Raw genomic sequence first — 18993 nt, forward strand, 5'->3', positions numbered from 1 at the left:
GCAGCCAGGAGATTTTTTTTTTCAATTAAAAAAAAAAAGACATCAATTGCCTGGGCCTGGGATGACCACAGCAGGTGTGACCCAGTGTGCACGCCGCCCCGGGGCAGGATGCAGATGTGGCGGGACTCCGAGTGGCTTCACGTGGGCGGCGCGCTCCTCAAGGCCCCTGGGTGCGGACGGGACTCCTGGGCCTCTGTCTCCCCGGATGTGCCACACGCCTGGGTCGCGGGGCCTAAGGCCCCTACCCGCTCCGCTTTGCAGGTAGCGCTTATTTCATGTGAATAGGCGACGACGTTTAATAACAGTCATTCACCTGCTGATTTTTAACAACCTCCACTGGTTCAGCATCTCAAGTGAATGTTCCAGGACAGTTTCATTTTCTCCTTCCAAACATAAGTAATTGCTATCGGCTCCACGACAAAATAGTTGAAAATGCAAAGACTCTAGAATGGAAGTAGCTAAGAGAAATAAAGAGGAAAATAAACCTGTCAAATCCTCATTTTCAAATATTTATTTAAAATCCAAGGCACTTAAATGACTACGAATGCTTTATAATGGCAGCGAGCTGGCCCCCTCTGACAAACGTCCAGGTTGCAGACAACAGACCCCAATAGAACTCTTGGCTACACAGAGATGCCACGTCCTCATTAAGTGTTTTAAAATCTGAGCTGTAAGTTCAGGGCCACACGTCTGTTTTCCACTCAGAGGAAATACAGCTAATTGTAGGCCTGAACATTCCTTAGAGGATTTCAGGCCTTTTAATTACTCATTTTCAGGAAATTACTTGTTCTCTGGAAGAAACAACATTTTGCTTTGAATCTAGCTACACTAAAGTTGGGCCGGTAAAGAGGTGTGGTCTCCATAGGGGACCCGCAGAACACAATAGACCAAACCCTGAGTCATCCAGCAGCTCCTGGTTTCAGAGGCAGTCAGTGAATTGATTTCACTGGGACTTAGGCCTGTCTACATCAGAGCTCTAGAAATGAGCCCAAGTTTCTATATCTTTCACTGATCCCAAGATTTCCCCTTATGATAGGTGAAGGAGAAGGAAACATGAGGAGAAGGAAGGGGAGAAAGGAAAGGAGAAGGAGAAAAGAAAGAGAGAGAGAGAGAGAAGTGGGCAGAGAGAGGAAAGAAAGAGAGAAAGAAAGAAAGAAAAGAGGAAAGGAAACGAACAAAGAGAAAGAACAAACAGAGGGGGGAAAAGGAAAACGAAAGAAAGAGAAACTATAAGAAATCTCCTGTAAAAATCAGAACCTGACAAATTCTCAGCATCTACATTTTGAGGGGATGTTCATTTCCGCTCTTTTCATCTCCAAACAATAAATGAGATGGCAGGCTGATTCAAATTGTGTTTCCCCTAAAATTTCAAAGTACTGAGTTGTTTTATCTGGGCAGCTTCCACTAGGATTCAGGAGTGCTGGGAAAAGCGCTCTTTCAGCTCCACTGAGATTCCTTATTTTTTACTCTCCTAAGAAGCATCAATTTCAAATGTGAACTGTAGTACCCTAATAAGCAGTGTTCTATTATGAATTTCTCAAAGAGCAGCCTTAAGTAGGGTGACCCCTTGCTAAAAAAAAATAGCCATGGAAGAAAGTTCTGTGCGGTCCCATCTCACCACTGCCGCCTGGTTTCTGACACAGCCCTTGTCCTCTGCAGCAGGAAAGCATCAACAATTTTATGGAGATCTAATTCTTCGTTGAGGGTCTGCCCTGAACTCCTTGGTTCTTGTCTAATTCAAATCAGTGAACAGTAACATTTTTTTAACTCTTTATTTAGAAATGACATCAAACTTCAAATACCATATGATATCACTTATATGTGGAATATAAAATAAGACACACCAATAAAAATTTTTTTAAAAAGCTCATTTTAATTAAAAAAAAAGAAAGCAATAAAACAAAATACGATACAAATGAACATATCTACGAAACAGAAACAGACTCACAGACATAGAGAACAGACTTGTGGTTGCCAAGGGGGGGGGTGTGGGAGAGGGAAGGGTTGGGAGTTTGGGATTAGCAGATGCAAACTATTATATATAGGATAATAGTCCTACTGTATAGCACAGGGAACTATATTCAATATCCTGTGATAAACCATAATGGAAAAGAATATGAAAAATAATATATATATATGTATAACTGAGTCACTTTGCTATACAGCAGAAATAAACACAACATTGTAAATCAACTATACTTCAATAAAATAAAAGAAAACAGAAAGAATGAAACTTATAGAAAAGTTACAAGATAATACAAAGAACTCCTAATATCCTTCACCAGTTCCTCCAACTTTGGTAATTTACATCATTTGCTTTGCCTTCTCTCTCTCTGTCTCTCTTACTTATGTCTAATGCATATATATGTATATACACCCATATTTTATTCTTTAATAAAATTTTGTTAGACTAATGTACTTGCTTGGAACTTACAAACAGAAAACTCTATGCTACTCTTTGATTTATTTCCTGAAGATTCTATCCATAAGTTTCATTGTGTCTAATTCTGAAAATGCATATAACACAAAGTGATGTAATAAAAATCCAGTTTTGAGATAATGAGTTGTAAACCCAGTTACAAAATTTAAAAGGCAAATCTTCCTCATTTCTAATGACAAATGCTGACTGATGTCTATCATCTTCCGAGAGAATTATTCCTGATGTCTAGAATGGCATAATAGCATCCCAGTTCAGTATTCTCTGACTATTTAATGCAAAGTTCTAAAAAAACAAACAAACTTCAATTGGCTATTGACAGCACAAGGCATATCTATTACTTAGAATATATTTAGTAATGCAGAAATCATTTCCCAAACATCATTCTGGGGGAAATCATCTATGCTCCCGTCACCCACACCCAAACCTCTGCCATTCAACGGCCTCAGCACTAGATCACTCAGCAGCCTAAGGACCGGGCTGCCCTTCCAACGAGACACCACGCCTCCTTGGGGGAAGCCACCCTCAGGTCACTATGCAGACCCATTTCGGGGCAACTGCAGGTAGCCTCCACCTGGGTCATCCTGCCATGAATCTGTCAAGACAGGGTCCTTTTCCACCCTCCTTGGAACTCAGTAAACACCATGCTGGAACAGTGTGGCACCCCCGGCATATGTGTGAATAAACTACACGTTTCCATTCTGTACTTATCCATCATGGGCCCATGACCCATGAATTTACCAAAGCCCTTCAAAAGCCTGTTCATATCTTACTCCAAATGAAAAAGGGAAGAGTGTAAAATAGACTCTACCATTACCATAACTATAAAAGGAGCACTGTCATTTATTTCTCCTAAATCCACAGCTTCCCATTTGCTGGAGTCAACAAATGCTCATCCGTCTTCTCCTACTAACTTCTCTGTGTGGGATCTACAGAGGAAGGTCAAGGGTTGAGAACACTTTTGGGTGAAGGCAACATAGTTGTAAAAATCATATATGAGTGTAGCAAAGAGATAATGAGCCAGAATCTTAATTGGAGACACAACAGAAGATTCACTCATGATGGACTGATTGATCCCTGTATTCAACAGCCATACAATGACATACTTATCATCACTGAAAATACTGCAGGAAAATGATGTAGTAGATGAATACTTAGTGATATGGAAAATTATGGTACGATGTCCGGTAATTTAAAACTGAGGTCATAAAGGAGAATTATATCACAGACTCATTTTGTTAAAAATAAAAAGGCAAAACAGAAATATTAGTCAGCTACATACTACAATACTAATAGTAGGGAATCTTTTTTGTTTTTCCCCCTTTCCCCTTTGTTTCATCTATATTTTAAAAACAGTTATAATAACTTCAATAGAAATAAATAAATAGTAAAATAGAATAAAATTTACTCACCTATTCTACAAAATATGTAGAACATATTGTTTCATATGTTCAGCAAGCCAATATTATGAAAAAAAAAGTGGGGAAGAGGGGAGGAGAGTTCTAGAGTCAATGGAACTTAAGAAACCCAAAGCCCAAATGCAAATGATGGTCTACAATTAGATACTGACATGAACAAATTAGAAGTCAAAGGCTTTTCCAGGGATGCTAGAGAAATCTGAATACATAATGATTGCTACATCATATTATAGATTTATTGTTAACTATTTACAGCTTTAAGAATACTTTGTAGGAAAACGTCCTTACTACTTAGAGCTGCGTTCCAAAGTATTGAAGATGAAAAGGTAATAATTTCTGTAATTTATTTGAAAGAATTCATGAAAAATAACATAATGCAAATATGACAAAATTGTACAATTGTCAAATCTCAATCATAACTTACATGAGTGTTCATTGTATCATTTGCACTCCTCTGATTTCTAAATTTTTTATAATATAGTGTTAAATAAAAGTTTCTCATAGACGTCTTTCTTTAAAAAAGTTACAATAAACATGTTACATTGTGATGAAAAAGTTATATAAGCAACATGCAATGTTCTATTTTTTTTCTAAATACCTGTATAACATGCAGCACACGATACCTATTTGTCAAACTCTATATGTGTGTGTACCAAAATGCACATTCTTTTATAAACATCTACAGGAGTAGCTCTTTTTGATTAATTTCACTAAGGAAACCCTGCAGACACTCATGTGCTCTGTAATGGTCACCTCCCCAGCATTATTCCCTCCAGTCAATGAGTGCCTTTTCCATGCCCACTCAGAGCTCTGGTGGGCACAAGGAAACAAGGATGACAGGACTCTGTCCAGTCCCTGGGTGTCTCAGCATTCATGAAGTCTCTGTTCGGCAACTCAAATTCCGCACACATAAAACTGCAGAGCATGGGACCAATCCATGAACCGCAGACTCTTTATGGGCAAAACAATAGGATAAAAGTGCTGTGTATTTATTGTCCCTAGGATGATACATGAATCTTAAAATGCGTAATGTTTGGATTATTCAAGAGAGCCCGGCAAGAAGGATGTCCAAAGGATTTTTGGCAGGGGCACGCCTGAGATTGTAGATAAGGATTAAGCATCTGGAGCTGTCCCCACAACGGAAAACTCCATCACCCAGTGGAACTTTTCCATCTCTATCAATTGGAGGATTTGCCTGAGAACACAGGGAGCATAAGGCACTCTTAGCCCCCAAGGTCACCCATCTTATACTGGTTAAGGACCATTTTTCTATTCAAAGCGGACTTCATGAGGACTGTTTCACTCCATTGGGTAAGACTCTGTGTGTGTGTGGCATACCCTCCAGCCGCTCATGAAGAAATAATCCAATTACAATTTAAATAACTACTGTTTCAACACTTTCTCTAAGTGGTTAATATATTCTTCAGCATCTTGGTGCATTTGAACTAGTCTAAAACAAGGAAATTGTTATCACACACTAAATCCTCGACTTCTCAACACCAAGTTGCTTAATTTGGAAGCATGTGTCAAGTTCAGTTCTATAGGCTCAGATGGAGCAATGATTTCAGTGCACACGATTTCATAAGCATCACTTATATCCTCACATTTTGCCAACTCTGCCTCTTACCCAATGGCTCTAAAAATGCGGGAGTATTAAAACCCATAACAGGAACCCTAAGTATGTCAACTTAATACTCGTGGCTGAAAAAAAATTTTTTTTAATTAAAAAGCAAAGACGAAAGAAACAAGAGTACTTATTTTGACACACTAATTTAGTATAAAGGAACATTTAATTTCCTTTTTCAAAGATCATGTTTCTATATATAATTTGTGAACCATTAAGTACATTTCAAGGTCTTCATCCATCTAACTGGGGCATAAATTAGTATAAATGTTATAGTCATCAGATTGCCACTGGTTCACCACAGGACAGTCTAGCACCCATGTCACATAACTGGAAGGCCCACAAAGGCACATGGCCCTGTGCCTAAAGGCTGTCCTGTTCCTCTGCCTGCTACTCAGATCTAGGGTTCTGTGTCCCAATGACTATCCTCAGCTATCACCCCTGGCCACCCCGAGAAGTTATCTGGAGCTACTGAAATTAAGTTAGATTTTGATCACTAGTTAGATTTTTAAATGTTTTTTTTTTAAGTGTGTCAGTCTCACTTATAAGATACTGGGCATCAGCATTTATTTTTGTCTTGATCTGTAAGATTTTGTAAATTATTTCTTAAAGAAATTATATACTATTTCTCAAAGAAACAGCATTCAAATCGCACCATAATGTCACACAATTAATGGAAATTTACAGAGAAGCCTGCATTCCATAATTGCTCAGTCTGTTTATAAAGGCGTTTTAGTTTCAGATTGAGATGGCCTTTCTTTCCACAGCACTTAATTTGTTTATGTTTTTGCTGATATATTTCTATTGCAATTGGAATCAGAAAGGAAGTCAAGGAACAAAGTGCTGTGCCGTAAATAACGCATTTAGATCGGCATGAGTGTAATCAGGCAACCTGCAGACTTAACTTAGTCCTAGGCCTACACCTTGAAGGCAGGTATGTGAAACAGGGTCTGTCTCACTGTGGCAGCCCCGCTAGGCTGTATTCTCCCTGCACTGTACCCTCTCTGCACTGCGCTCCTTCTCTGCATCGCATCCCCTCTACATGCACCCCCTCTATATTGTATCCTCTCCCTCTGCAAAGTGAGGTACAGAACTGTTCCCTCTTGGAGGTACAGAGTACAGGCCAGTTGTTTTCCAGTTCACCCTCATGGAAAGAAAATGTGTTTACTTCTATTTAAATACACTGAATGTACTCAAAACTATGATGCAGGTTAATTCATAGGTTGCATCTGATCCCAATACAAATCTCAGCACATAACTTGGGGAAAGTTGCAGTCTCCGGGGACAAGTGGAAATGTTCTTTCTGGATGTATTGTCAATGACAGGCCAGAAGAGAAGCGGCGGTTTGCCTAGAGGATACTATTTTACCGTTTATTGCAGCTACAAAAATAATCCTGCCTCAAGACCAAAAAACTAAAGTGCTTTGTTTATTTGCTAGCTGGAAACCAGAAGTAAGCTTTGCAGGGAATTTCTTTTTGAACTGCTTGATTGTTGTCACTAGAGGGCGCTAAATGTCCCTCTAAAAGGTCCTTAGAGGGGAGAGGAGTATGCATAATTCTTGCCTCTACGTTTCTTGAATTGATATTATCCTACAAAGTTGTCTCATTTATCCACTAAAATCAAAGTCCAACATTCAAAATGTAGAACATTTTTGAAAATTTAAAATTTTTCATTATTATGGAACATAAGGAAATATAAAGTATATGCATCTGCACATAAGACGGAATTCCCCAACGGTCCAGACTCCGCCCTTTCACTCCGAGGGCACGGGTTCAACTCCCCGTCGGGGAGCTAAGATCCCACAAGTCCCACCGACGCGGCCAAAAAAAAAAAAAAAAAGATCTGCACATGGGACTAATGGCATCATCCTGGGTGAGATTTGACTATGAAAATTGTATAATTGTTCTACATCACTATAAATAATTTCAAACCCTGAAAAATATTCTATTTCACAGTAATTCTAAAGGGCTGAATATGTTCCCAGCGCAAGTTTCATCAAGTAAATGATAAGTTTTGAGTGCATTTATTTTCTGGTTTCAGGGTTAAGCACTTTGCCTGAACTCAGATATTAGTATACCCTTTCCAGACATGAGAACTATAGGAGGGATACGGGTTATACTGTAACATGTGAGAGAGACTCTGTGGTCCCTTCCTTTATTTAAAAAAAGAAACCATAGTCTCTTGGGATATGCTTATGATACAACACTTATCAAAATGATATACAATATGAAGGTCTATATAAATAGAGTTGAAATAAAATAAGCTTTAAAACTAAATACGAGAGTCTTCTTGAAAATAACCCTATTATGCAATTACACTGACTTTCAGGTCATTAAAAACACACTTAAAGCAAAATGCAGTGTCTTGGAAATATCTGCAAAACCAAAAAAGTTAACTGATTTTGCAACTTTCCTCTTTTTGTCTTCACTTGTACTTAAACATATCTGTAGAATTTCCTTTTTCTTCTTCCACTTTGGCTCCTATATACCAAGGAAGAGTGAGGGCAGTAGATGAGGGTTGTTTGTGCTCCTGGCTGCCCAGAGGGGGGCTGCGTGGGGATGGCTCCCGCAGACATCTGAAGAGGCCCCTGTAACTGCAGTTGACGATGGATTTTCCTCTCGGTCTGCCAGTGGAGCAGAGGTTCATATGCAGTGTGTTCTACGGAAGGATAATTAAGGCAGTATTTCATCTGTCCGTCTGTGATTTTTTTTTTTTTTTTTTTTTTTGCGATACGCGGGCCTCTCACTGCTGTGGCCTCTCCTGTTGCGGAGCACAGGCTCCGGACGCGCAGGCTCAGCGGCCATGGCTCACGGGCCCAGCCGCCCCGCGGCACGTGGGATCTTCCCGGACCGGGGCACGAACCCGCGTCTCCTGCATCGGCAGGCGGACTCTCAACCACTGCGCCACCAGGGAAGCCCTCCGTCTGTGATTTTTAAAGGGAACAACAACTTTGACTTGGGCACATAAATGGCGCAGAGCAGCGGGACGAGGCGTTGAAAACTGTAAGAGCAGGGGACCCCTCATCCAGCTTCACACTGACCCAGCTCCAGATACAGGGCATCAGCAGCTGAGGAGAGCACAGCCGGCTCCCACAATCCTAACTGCCAACGATAAGCCGTCTCAGGTGGGAACTGAGGATGTGAGTGCAGGGCTACCGCCTACGTCCGCAGGTGAAATAGACCTGCACACGCTGGCGGGGGAGCCTGGGGACATCCCTCAGGGAGCACGAGCCCAGGGTAGCACCCCGATCCCAAGGGCCTAGGCTTAGGGCAGAGGGGCCTCAGCCTGGCCTCAGCCTCAGCCTCCTTAGTGACTTAAGGAGTCATCTAATTCACCTGTCCCAATTTTCCATGTGCACATCAATGAGTAACTCTACAGGCCTGTTCCAAGGAGGAACTAGCACACATTGAGCATGCTGCTCTGTGCCACCCTCCGGCACCCCACAGGCTGAGATGAGAGCAGCAGCCCCCAGGGGGCCCCAGGGCTCTGTCACAGTGCTGGCGCTAAGCAAGCCTTTGCTGAATGAATGAATGAATGAACGAATGAGTGAATGAAGATGTCTAAAGAGCCAGGAGCCCTGGGAAGGGCAGCATGGGCTGTGCCAACGGGCAGCCCAGGAGGGACCAAAAGTCAAACTTTGGCCAAGGGACCCTGGGTAACAACTTTGGAGGTGCCTTTCCTGAGCCACTCCCCCAGATCAAGGTGCTGGGAAGCGAAGAAGGCAAAGGGTCTCTAAGAGATCTTCCAACTCTATAAATTACGGGATTTCCATCTCAGTAACTGACCTAAATACCCTGCGGTGAGTAGATATTCAATCATAAATAATAAATACCGAATGAATGAGCAAGCAAAAAGAGACTGAAAGAGCGAGTGAGTACGTGCCCTCTATTTGGCCTGCACCACGCTGTATTCACAGCAGAGCTACCAGAGCTGCAGAATGAAATAACGGCTCCCGTTTGTACTCCACAGCCCTTGCCATTTTCCAAAGGAACTCTGACGAAAATTATTTCCAGCTAAACTATTTCAGCAACCGGGCCGGCTTCACACGCACTGAATGACAGATTCATTGCATTTCTAGGCACTTGCTGTATCACGCATGACAATCACGTTTCCCCAGACAGTTCAGTAAGATGTCCTGTCACACAATCCCATCTAACAAGGTGACACTGACATTGCTCCCATCCAAGCTGGTGGGCTTGTGACTACAGCCTAAGTTCAGCTGTGTGACTGCCAAGGCTATCTGTAAAGACGATACAGCTTCCACCTGGTTTTCTGGGGAACAGCCACTCCTACACCTCAACCACCATACTGAGAGGAAGTCCAAGGCACACGGAGAGGCCATCTGTAGGTCATCAGTCAGGCCAGCAGCCAGCACCAACCTCCAGCAGTGTGAGGCAACCTTCAAGGTGACTCCAGCTCCACTGCCACTTGACAGCAACCATCCGAGAGACCCTGAGCGAAAACCGCCTCTCCCTCAGCCCGCTCAACCCCTGGAACCACAAGGAGTAATCAAATGATCACTGTGATTTGAAGCCACTGAGTTTTGGAGTGTTTTGTTAGCAGCCATAAGGAATGAGGATGCCATCAGAAGATCCTTTATCTTTTGCAGCATTGTTACAGCAGAAAATATTTTTGCTACGTGATTATTCATCCATTCATCAAACCTTTACTGGCACCCATTATACGCTCGGCATCGTGTCAGCCACTGAAGACGCAGGAAAGAAGAGAAACAGTCCTCAAAAAAAAAGAACAAAAAACCCTATATGTTAGTTGGAGAGAAAAAGATTCCGAAATCACAAGAGCATCTTAACCCAAGAGAACGGACAAACACTGTGAACATAACAGCTCTTCCCTCTGCTCTCCTACCCTCGTCCTCTCTCTGCGCATTCAATGTAAACGTGCCTCAGGGTCACGACCCCATGGAGATGGAACCCCTGCTGTTCCGCCCCTGGCCTTCACCCTGGCTCCACAGCCAATGCCGGCAGCTCCCCAGGCTTCATACTGCTGGTGTCCCATTCCCATTTGTTAGAAACATCTCTGCCCATCAACCCCAGATGACTCTCCCAAGGAGACATGGGAAAACTTTAATTTCCCCCTCTGTGACTTCACAGAAAAGGGGGTGGGAAATGAGAAGCAGAGGGAGAGGATTCATTACCTCGAGTTACTAAGAAGAAAAGCCCTAGTGTTTAGGAGGTGTTGTTATTATTTTCCCTGAAACATTAGCTCCTAGAAATCAGGGGCTCTGTCCCCATGGCCATCTCGAAGCCTTCCAAGATGCCTTGCGGGCTGCCGTCGGTCAATTTTTGACTATAATGAGAGCCATCTGGAAGACGGCAACGGTGGGTCTGCACAAGCACTGGACGAGAGCTTTACTATGAGCAAAGGGACACACAGTAGGTCTGTTTCCAAGAACCACAGTGCCGTGGGCTCATCCCCCAAAAGACGACGAGGAAAAGCGCAGTCCTGAGTGGAATTCTCCCCGAACATCTGAGGTTTAATTAAAGAAGGTCCGTTATCTTGCTTTTAACCCCTCACGTTGAATTCTTGTAGATGCAGCATCACTGTTCCTCTCCTCAGGCAGCTGAAGCATCCAAGCCTCACCTCCCAGACTAAGCTAGGATTTGAGATATTTGATTCCATATTACTTAAAGCTGTCTCAAGCTTTTCATCAGGAATGGAAACCATTAATGCGTCTCACACGCCTCTCTCTGTTTTATGGAATTTTTGCACTGGGGAGCTCTTTTTCTTTTATTATTTTCTTTAACAGCCAGAAAACTGGGAAGTTCACAAAGAAATTGTTCGACTGCCTTAAATGAACCTTAACCTAAGAGGTTTGGCCTAATCTGTAAATTGGAGTTAAAAGTATTTCAGGACCTTTGGAGTGGGAAGCTCTTTGTCTTTAAAAGAGCCCGGAGACCCCTAACAATGGGGCTACACATACCTTGGGCTTCTTTGTTAGTTGCTGCAAACCAAAACCAGATGTGAAATATCAGTGGCTACCTTGTACTGACCCAGGGCAGTTGAGGCTAATCCAGATCCCTCTTAATAACTCAAACCTGCCACCCTTTAACTCGTTAATTGTTTTCTCACTTATAAATGCAAAAAAGAATCGACAGTACATATTAAAATCCATTCCCCTCTGAACACATACAGATTTTCTCTGATAAGAGCCAGAAATGAAAGCTCTCTCCACCAAACTGTGCTGCTGTCATCTGACTAGGTTTTAGGTTAGGTGATCATCGCCTTTAACAACAAGATCTGAAAGGAGAGAATTTATACTGAAAAGGAGATATGTGTCTTGTTACCTCTTCCCAAGACTCAGGAGGTGCAGAGGTCCTTGAATTAGCCAGAGTGCTTGTAAACGTAAGAGAATCGGTTTAAGGCAAAAAAATCGAGCCACCTAAAATGTTTCTCTAACATGGAAATCATTTGAATTTCCAATCATTTTCCCGAATTTTAAAAGTAATCGATATAAGTGAAAGGGAAAAATCAATAGAAACAGGAATGATTCAGAACCTCCCCAATGGAGAGATCAATCATTCTGCACTACATTCGAACATTCTATCAATATTGTCTATTTACTAAACCCAAGAGGAACTATTTTAACATAAAATTAAATATAAAATTGTTTTAGACATTGAATATTGCTTTTTACCTTAAAGCAGGCACAGAGTAGAATGATTATAGATACAAGGCTAGATATTGATTGATTTTTTAATGCCTGTAACTATGGCAGTTACACTGTCATGCTACATAAGACTTCTAGTCCTACACTGAAATTAGACTGGTGCATATGTATAAATAAGAGAAAGACTAAGACAGAGTCATAATCACATTTCATCGACATAAGACTGTGGATGAGAAGATGTAAAACACGCCACGATTTAATGTATCACTCAGAAAGAAAAAAAAAATTTCAGCCAAACAAAATTAGCCATTAACACTTTCTTATCCATAATTGCAGACACATCCCAACTTTTGGAAACCAATATGTGCCTTAGCATAGAGGTAATGTGGTACACTTACAGAAGAACAGGGCACTAAAATGTTATTTAGAGCAGACTGCCGGGTTTCTCAACCTGTGATCTACGGACATTTGGGGGCTGGAAAACTTTTTGCTGTGGGAGCTGTCCTGTGCACTGCAGGATGTTTGTTTGTTAGCATCCCTGGCCTCTGCCCACTATTCCAAGATTATTCCAAGATATGTGTCAAAATGAGGGAAATACCTTGTCATCTACAGATACCAGGAGCATCTTCCATACCCTCGGTTATGATAACCCAAACTGTCTTCAGACATTGCCAAATGTCCCTGAGGGTAGAGGCAGAATCACCCCAGCTGGGAAACATCGGAACAGAGCAATTCAATTTGGTCAGCTTTACAATATAATTTACTTTATGTATAAATGACAGACTGGAAAGCCAACTGGAAAGTGTACTGTTAGATGAGATGTACTGACCTAAAAAACATAACATAAATAATTGGTGCATGGATAAGAGTGCCTGTTGGCCATCCCAACCAATGGGATGTAAAAGAGCTCTGAAAAGTGCTCAACATCACCAATCACTAGGGAAATGCAAATCAAAACCAGGATGAGATGTCACCTCACACCTGTTAGAATTGCTGTTATCTAAAACAAAAACAAGAAAAGGAAATGGCAAGTGTTGGTAAGGATGTGGAGAAAAAGGAACCATTGTGCACTGTGGGTGGGAATGTAAATCGGTACAGCCACTATGAAAAGCAGTATGGAGGTTCCTCAAAAAATTAAAAATATAAGTACCATAAGATCCAGCAATTCCACTTCTGGATATTTATCCCAAGGAAACAAAATCACTATCTCAAAAAAGATATCTGCATACTCCTGTTCACTGCAGCATTATTAACAATAGTCAAGACATGGAAACAATCTAAGTGCCCATCAACAGATGAATGGATAAAGAAAATGTGGTTTATATATAAAATGGAATATTGGTCATAAAAAAAAAATAAAATTCTGCCATTCTCAACAGCATGGATGGACCTTGAGGGCATTATGCTAAGTAAAGTAAGTGACACAGAGAAAGACAAATACTGCATGATCTCACTTACATGTGGAATAACAGTAATAATAATAATAATGAACTCATGGATACAGAGAACAGATTGTTGGTCGCCAGAGGTGGCAGGAGAGGGGTGGGCAAAATGGGTGAAGGTGATCAAAAGGCACAGAGACCCAATTATAAGATATTTATCTTACAGCCCCGGGAATGTAATGTACAGCATGATGACTATAGATAACTGTACTATGTTGTATATTGGGAAGTTGCTAAGAGAATAAATCTTAAAAGTTCTCATCCCAAGATAGAACAGTGTGTAACTGTGTGGTAATGGATGTTAACTAGACTTACTGTGATAATCATTTCATAATACATACATATATCAAATCATCATGTTGTACATCTAAAACTAATACAATCTTATATGTCAATTATATGTCAATACAATTTTTTAAATTAGAAAAATTAAGTAACATGCATGAGGCAAGTCACGATCACAAGATTTCACTATTTATATAGACTATCCAATAACTATGAAAAGAATTAAAGAAAATCAAAATAAGGAAGAAATTAAAGAAAATCAAAATACAGCATTTGGGGCCTATCCATATTGAATATTTTCAAAAATGAAAAAATTTTGATTTTTGCAACATTGGCAAGAATGTGGAGGAAAGAGCACTTTCATTCACATTTATTAGGGATATAGATTAATACCTTATCAGAAAGTTAATTTATCTTTTGACTTAGCAATTTCTATCCTAGAAATCCACCTTTCAGAAATATTCACAATAGACAAAGACAGGTGCAAGAATGTTCACCTGTTTAGTAATCGTAAAAAAATGAGAAAAAATTGAATGCTATCAATCAGAGACTAAATAATAGACCACACAGTATTAAGAAGAATGAGATCTAAATTCACTGCATAGAAAATGCTCAAGGCATAATAAGTTTTAAAAATTACCAGATTTGTGTTACTAAATGCAGAGAAAACATCCTGAGGCATAAACCTGAGTTTAGAGGTTGGGATCACGGGATAATTGCCTCTTTTTAAGTCAAACATTTGTGGAAAGTTGAGCTATAACAAATATGTGTTGCTTCTGTAATCAGAAAAAAATTTAATTCATATTCTGATAAATATTAAAATGTCACAGAATTTAAATATATTAATAAAAACATATAATAGGCTACAGAATAGACTTTACAAAACACATAACATAAATACACAGTAATATAGATAAAAAGAGGTAGAGGTTTAGGGCTTCCCTGGTGGCGCAGTGGTTGAGAGTCCGCCTGCCAATGCAGGGGGACGCGGGTTCGTGCCCCGGTCTGGGAAGATCCCACATGCTGTGGAGCGGCTGGGCCCGTGAGCCATGGCCGCTGAGCCACGTGTCCAGAGCCTGTGCTCCGCAACAGGAGAGGCCACAACAGTGAGAGGCCCACGTACCAAAAAAAAAAAAAAAAAGAGGTAGAAGTTTAATCTCTTATCCCAGAAATATTTGAGCATCTATTTTATTAAATTAACGTTAGTAAAATAATCAGTGAGACTCATTAATAAAAGCTCCTGGGAAAAATAAAATTTTAGTTGAGTCGCACAGGATTAGAATGTGTTCAGACTGTAGGGGGGAAAAGTGTCAAAGTATTTTAGGAATAAGAAATTTAAAAACTCAGGTAAAGGAGTTAGTTCAACATGAAAGGAACAAAGAAGCTGCAGGTAAGATTATTCCAAGAAATGTGTCAAAATGAGGGAAATATCTTGTCATCTACAGACAGATATTTATTATTGATTCATTTCGGCAATGAGGATTCACAAGACTAATTTAAAGGGCACACATAAAATGCTTCAGATTAGAACACATTTTAGGACATGGCATGAAGAAATGGCTGTAGAAATTACTTATATCCTAACTGGAACTAGGTTTGGTTCTGCAAATTAAAAATGAAGAGTAAATATGAAATGGATTAGACAATAATATTACTGTTTCTGTGGTTAATCTCTCACAAACAAACAAGGATATTAATCTTAAGAAGTTAGAAAAACCCAAAGAAAAAATTTAAAAAATATGAACAAAAATTTTTCTTAATTTTTTTTGTCTTTTCTGGCCACATGGCATGGGGTATCTTAGTTCCCTGACCAGTGATAGAACCTGCGCCCCCTGCATTGGCAGTGCAGAGTCTTAACCAGTGGGCTGCCAGGGAAGTCCAAGAACAAAATTTATAAAATAGATAATGAGCATACAATGGAAAAAGACTAACAAAGCCCAATCTGGTTCTTTGATTAGTTATTTATAAATCCTTGATGAGTACAAATACGGAGAAAAGAGGGAAGGTTGAAATAACCAAAGTCAACAATGAAAAAGGGGGACTTCCCTGTCAGCCCAGTGGTTAAAACTCCATGCTTCCTCTGCAGGGGGCGTGGGTTCAATCCCTGGTGGGGAACTAAGACCCTGCATGCTGCAAGGCATGGGGGGAGGGGGAGCTAATAAAAAAGGGGCCATTACTACAGATCCTACAAACATTAGGAGAATTATAAGAGCACATTATAAATAATTTCTTATCAATACATGTGAAAATTTAGCTGAAATTGATAAAATTCTTGAAAAATATAATTTACCAAAACTCCCAAAGAAAAAACAAAAAATCTGAACTACTCTAACTAGTAAAGAATCATCTAAAACCTTCAGAAAAATGAAGAAGGAACATTCCAAGCCCAGACTGATTTCTCAGCAAATTCCAACATACACTTAAACAGGAATTAATGTCAGTCTTACACAAACTTGTCCAGATAATAGAAAAAGAGGAAAGTTTGATATCAAAATGTGACTAGGACATTATGAGAAAGGAAAATTATAGACTAATCTCACACATAAATGCAGATGCAAAAAACTTGAAAAAATTCCCAGAAAACCAAATCAACAGTATATAAAACAGAATCATATGTACTATGATGAACTTGGGTTTATTCTAAGACTGCAAGGTTACTTCAATCAATATAAATTATTCAATTTGCATTGTAAAGAAGTCATATGATGATCTCAAATAAGAGAGGATAAAATTCAATATCAATTCATGATAAAAATTCTTAGTAAATTAGAGATGAAAGGGAACTTTAACAATATCATAAAGGGCATTTACCAAACTCTACAATAAACCACATACTTTAATGGTGAAATACTGAAATCTAATTTTTTAAAGTTGGGAAAAAGACAAAGAGGCTCACTATCACCACATGTGTCACAAATTGTATTGGTGGTCCTAGACGGTCTGTAAGGCAAGAAAATGAACTAAAATGCCAAGGGATTGGGGAAAAATAGATAAAAGTTTAACTATCTGCAGATGATATAGTTTTTTGCATAGGACTTCCAAGAGAATTTAGAAACAAATCATCAGAATGTCTAAGTTTGGGAACTTTGCTGATTAGGTCAGTATAGGTAATTCAATTTTATTTCTATATATCAGCATCAGTAGAAAATAAATTTTAAATGATAGTCTTTGTATTAGCATCAATAAAAACTTAATATATGGGAATAATATACGATGTGCAGGACCTTTACACAGAAAACTACAAAGTATTATTGAAGAAGATCTAAATAAATGGATAGCTATACCATATTCATGGATTGAAAGACAATACTGTAAAGATGTCAATTCTCTTCAAACTAATCAACAGATTCAATGGAGACGCAATCAAAATTGCAACAAGATTTTTGTAGAACTTGACAAATTGATTCTAAAATTTGTATGAAAATACGAAGGCCAAAAATAGACCAGATATTCTTAAAGAAGAGTGATTCTTAATGACAACTTGCTCTAGAGTAGTATTCATGCAGGTAAAAACAAACGATGGAAAAGAAAAGAAACAGATTTTCTTTCAGAAACAGATTCACACATATATGGACACACTTAATTTTCGACAAAGGTATCATGCAGAGCAGTCAAGAAAGAAAGAAATTCTTAGAAAATAGTGCTGATGAAATGGGATATCCATACGGGAAAAAGAAACTTGACAACTAACACCATCACAAAAATCAATTCCAGGTGAACTGTAGATATAAATGTGAGAGGAAAACAAAGTTTCTGGAACATAATATAGAAGAATATATTTATGACTTTGGGATGGAGAAAATTTTGTAAAACAGCACAAAAACACTAACTATAAAATTAGACTGGTACACTGAACTACATTAAAATAAAGAAATACATTAAGAACTTCTTTTCACCAAGAGACACTATTAAGAGAATAAAAAGGCAAGCCATGGAGTATAAGATAATACTTTTAACACATCGAACCTACTATTCATATCCAGAATATGTAAAATACACCTATAAATCAATAAGACACACAACCCAATGGAGAAGCAGGGAAGAAAGTTGAACAGGCACTCATAAAAGAGGCTATCAAATGCCCATTAAATATAGGAAAAACCCTTCCACCTGGTTAGTAATCCAGGAAATGCAAATTAAAACCACAATGAGATAACACAACATATACATCAGAATGTCTAAAACGAAGAGGAATGACAACATTTTTGGCAAAGATGTAGCAATAAGAACTTTTGCACACAGCTGGAGTTTGGAAAATATCTTTATTTATGAGTCAGTGTTCTTATAGGAAACAGATACAGAGAGTTTAATGAAAGAACTTATAAAGATAAGGGCAGAACTGAGTAAAAACTAGAGGGTGATGAAGTCCCAAAGGCCAGCAAGCACAGGAAGGTATTACGATCCTCAGGCTCAAAACAGCAAGGGAGAAGGTGGTTATTAGCACCTAGAAACAGATGCAGCTGTAGCTTTAACTACAGGCGAGGACAAACCATAGGAGCTGTGGCTTTCCCTAGAGAGAAAAAGCCACTGCCAACCTGTGGCCAAAGAGAGAAAGTTGGGGAAATAAATATGTAAACTCTCTCTCCTCCTCTCTGATTTCCTCCTGGTGTTTCTCATGAGCTGAACTCAGTGGAAGACAGAGGACCACGGAGCACATCGGATGTAGTCCACAGGTGTCAAACTCCCAGGTAAGAAGCAGGGCAGAGAAGGCTAGAGAGCAGACTGGAGAAGTAAACGGAGAAAATCCAGTACATCTACATCATTAAAGACTTTGCAATTCCACTACTTAATACATACACAATGAAACGTATGCATATGTGCACCAAAAGACACATACAGGAATGTTCTCAGCAGTATTAACTGTCATAGCCTGATGCTGGGAACAGCTCAAATACCCTTCAGTGGTAGAATGAATCAATAAAGTGTGGCCTATTGTGGCACACTGCACCCTCTACAGCAATGAAAATGAAGAAACCACACACAGCAATACAGATAAATGCCACAAATGTAATGGTGAGTGAAAGCCCAACACAAAGGAATACAAGGTACAATTACCTTTATATAAAGATTGAAAAGGAGGCAAAGCTACATTCTAGTGAGTAGGTATGCATAGTTAGATGAGAAAACTACAAAGAACAGCAAAGAAGCAATGATCTAAA

At 39.5% G+C, this 18993-nt stretch overlaps 1 protein-coding gene across 3 annotated transcripts in view; it reads right to left on the bottom strand.

Moving 5' to 3' along the window:
* Positions 1 to 18993, bottom strand: part of ERG (ETS transcription factor ERG) — a 280491-nt gene that overhangs the window by 109428 nt on the left and 152070 nt on the right. The gene's annotated exons all lie outside the window — the stretch shown is intronic.

This window comes from Orcinus orca, chromosome 5, assembly GCF_937001465.1.
Source record: "Orcinus orca chromosome 5, mOrcOrc1.1, whole genome shotgun sequence".
In the NCBI taxonomy this organism is placed as follows: Eukaryota; Metazoa; Chordata; class Mammalia; order Artiodactyla; family Delphinidae; genus Orcinus; species Orcinus orca.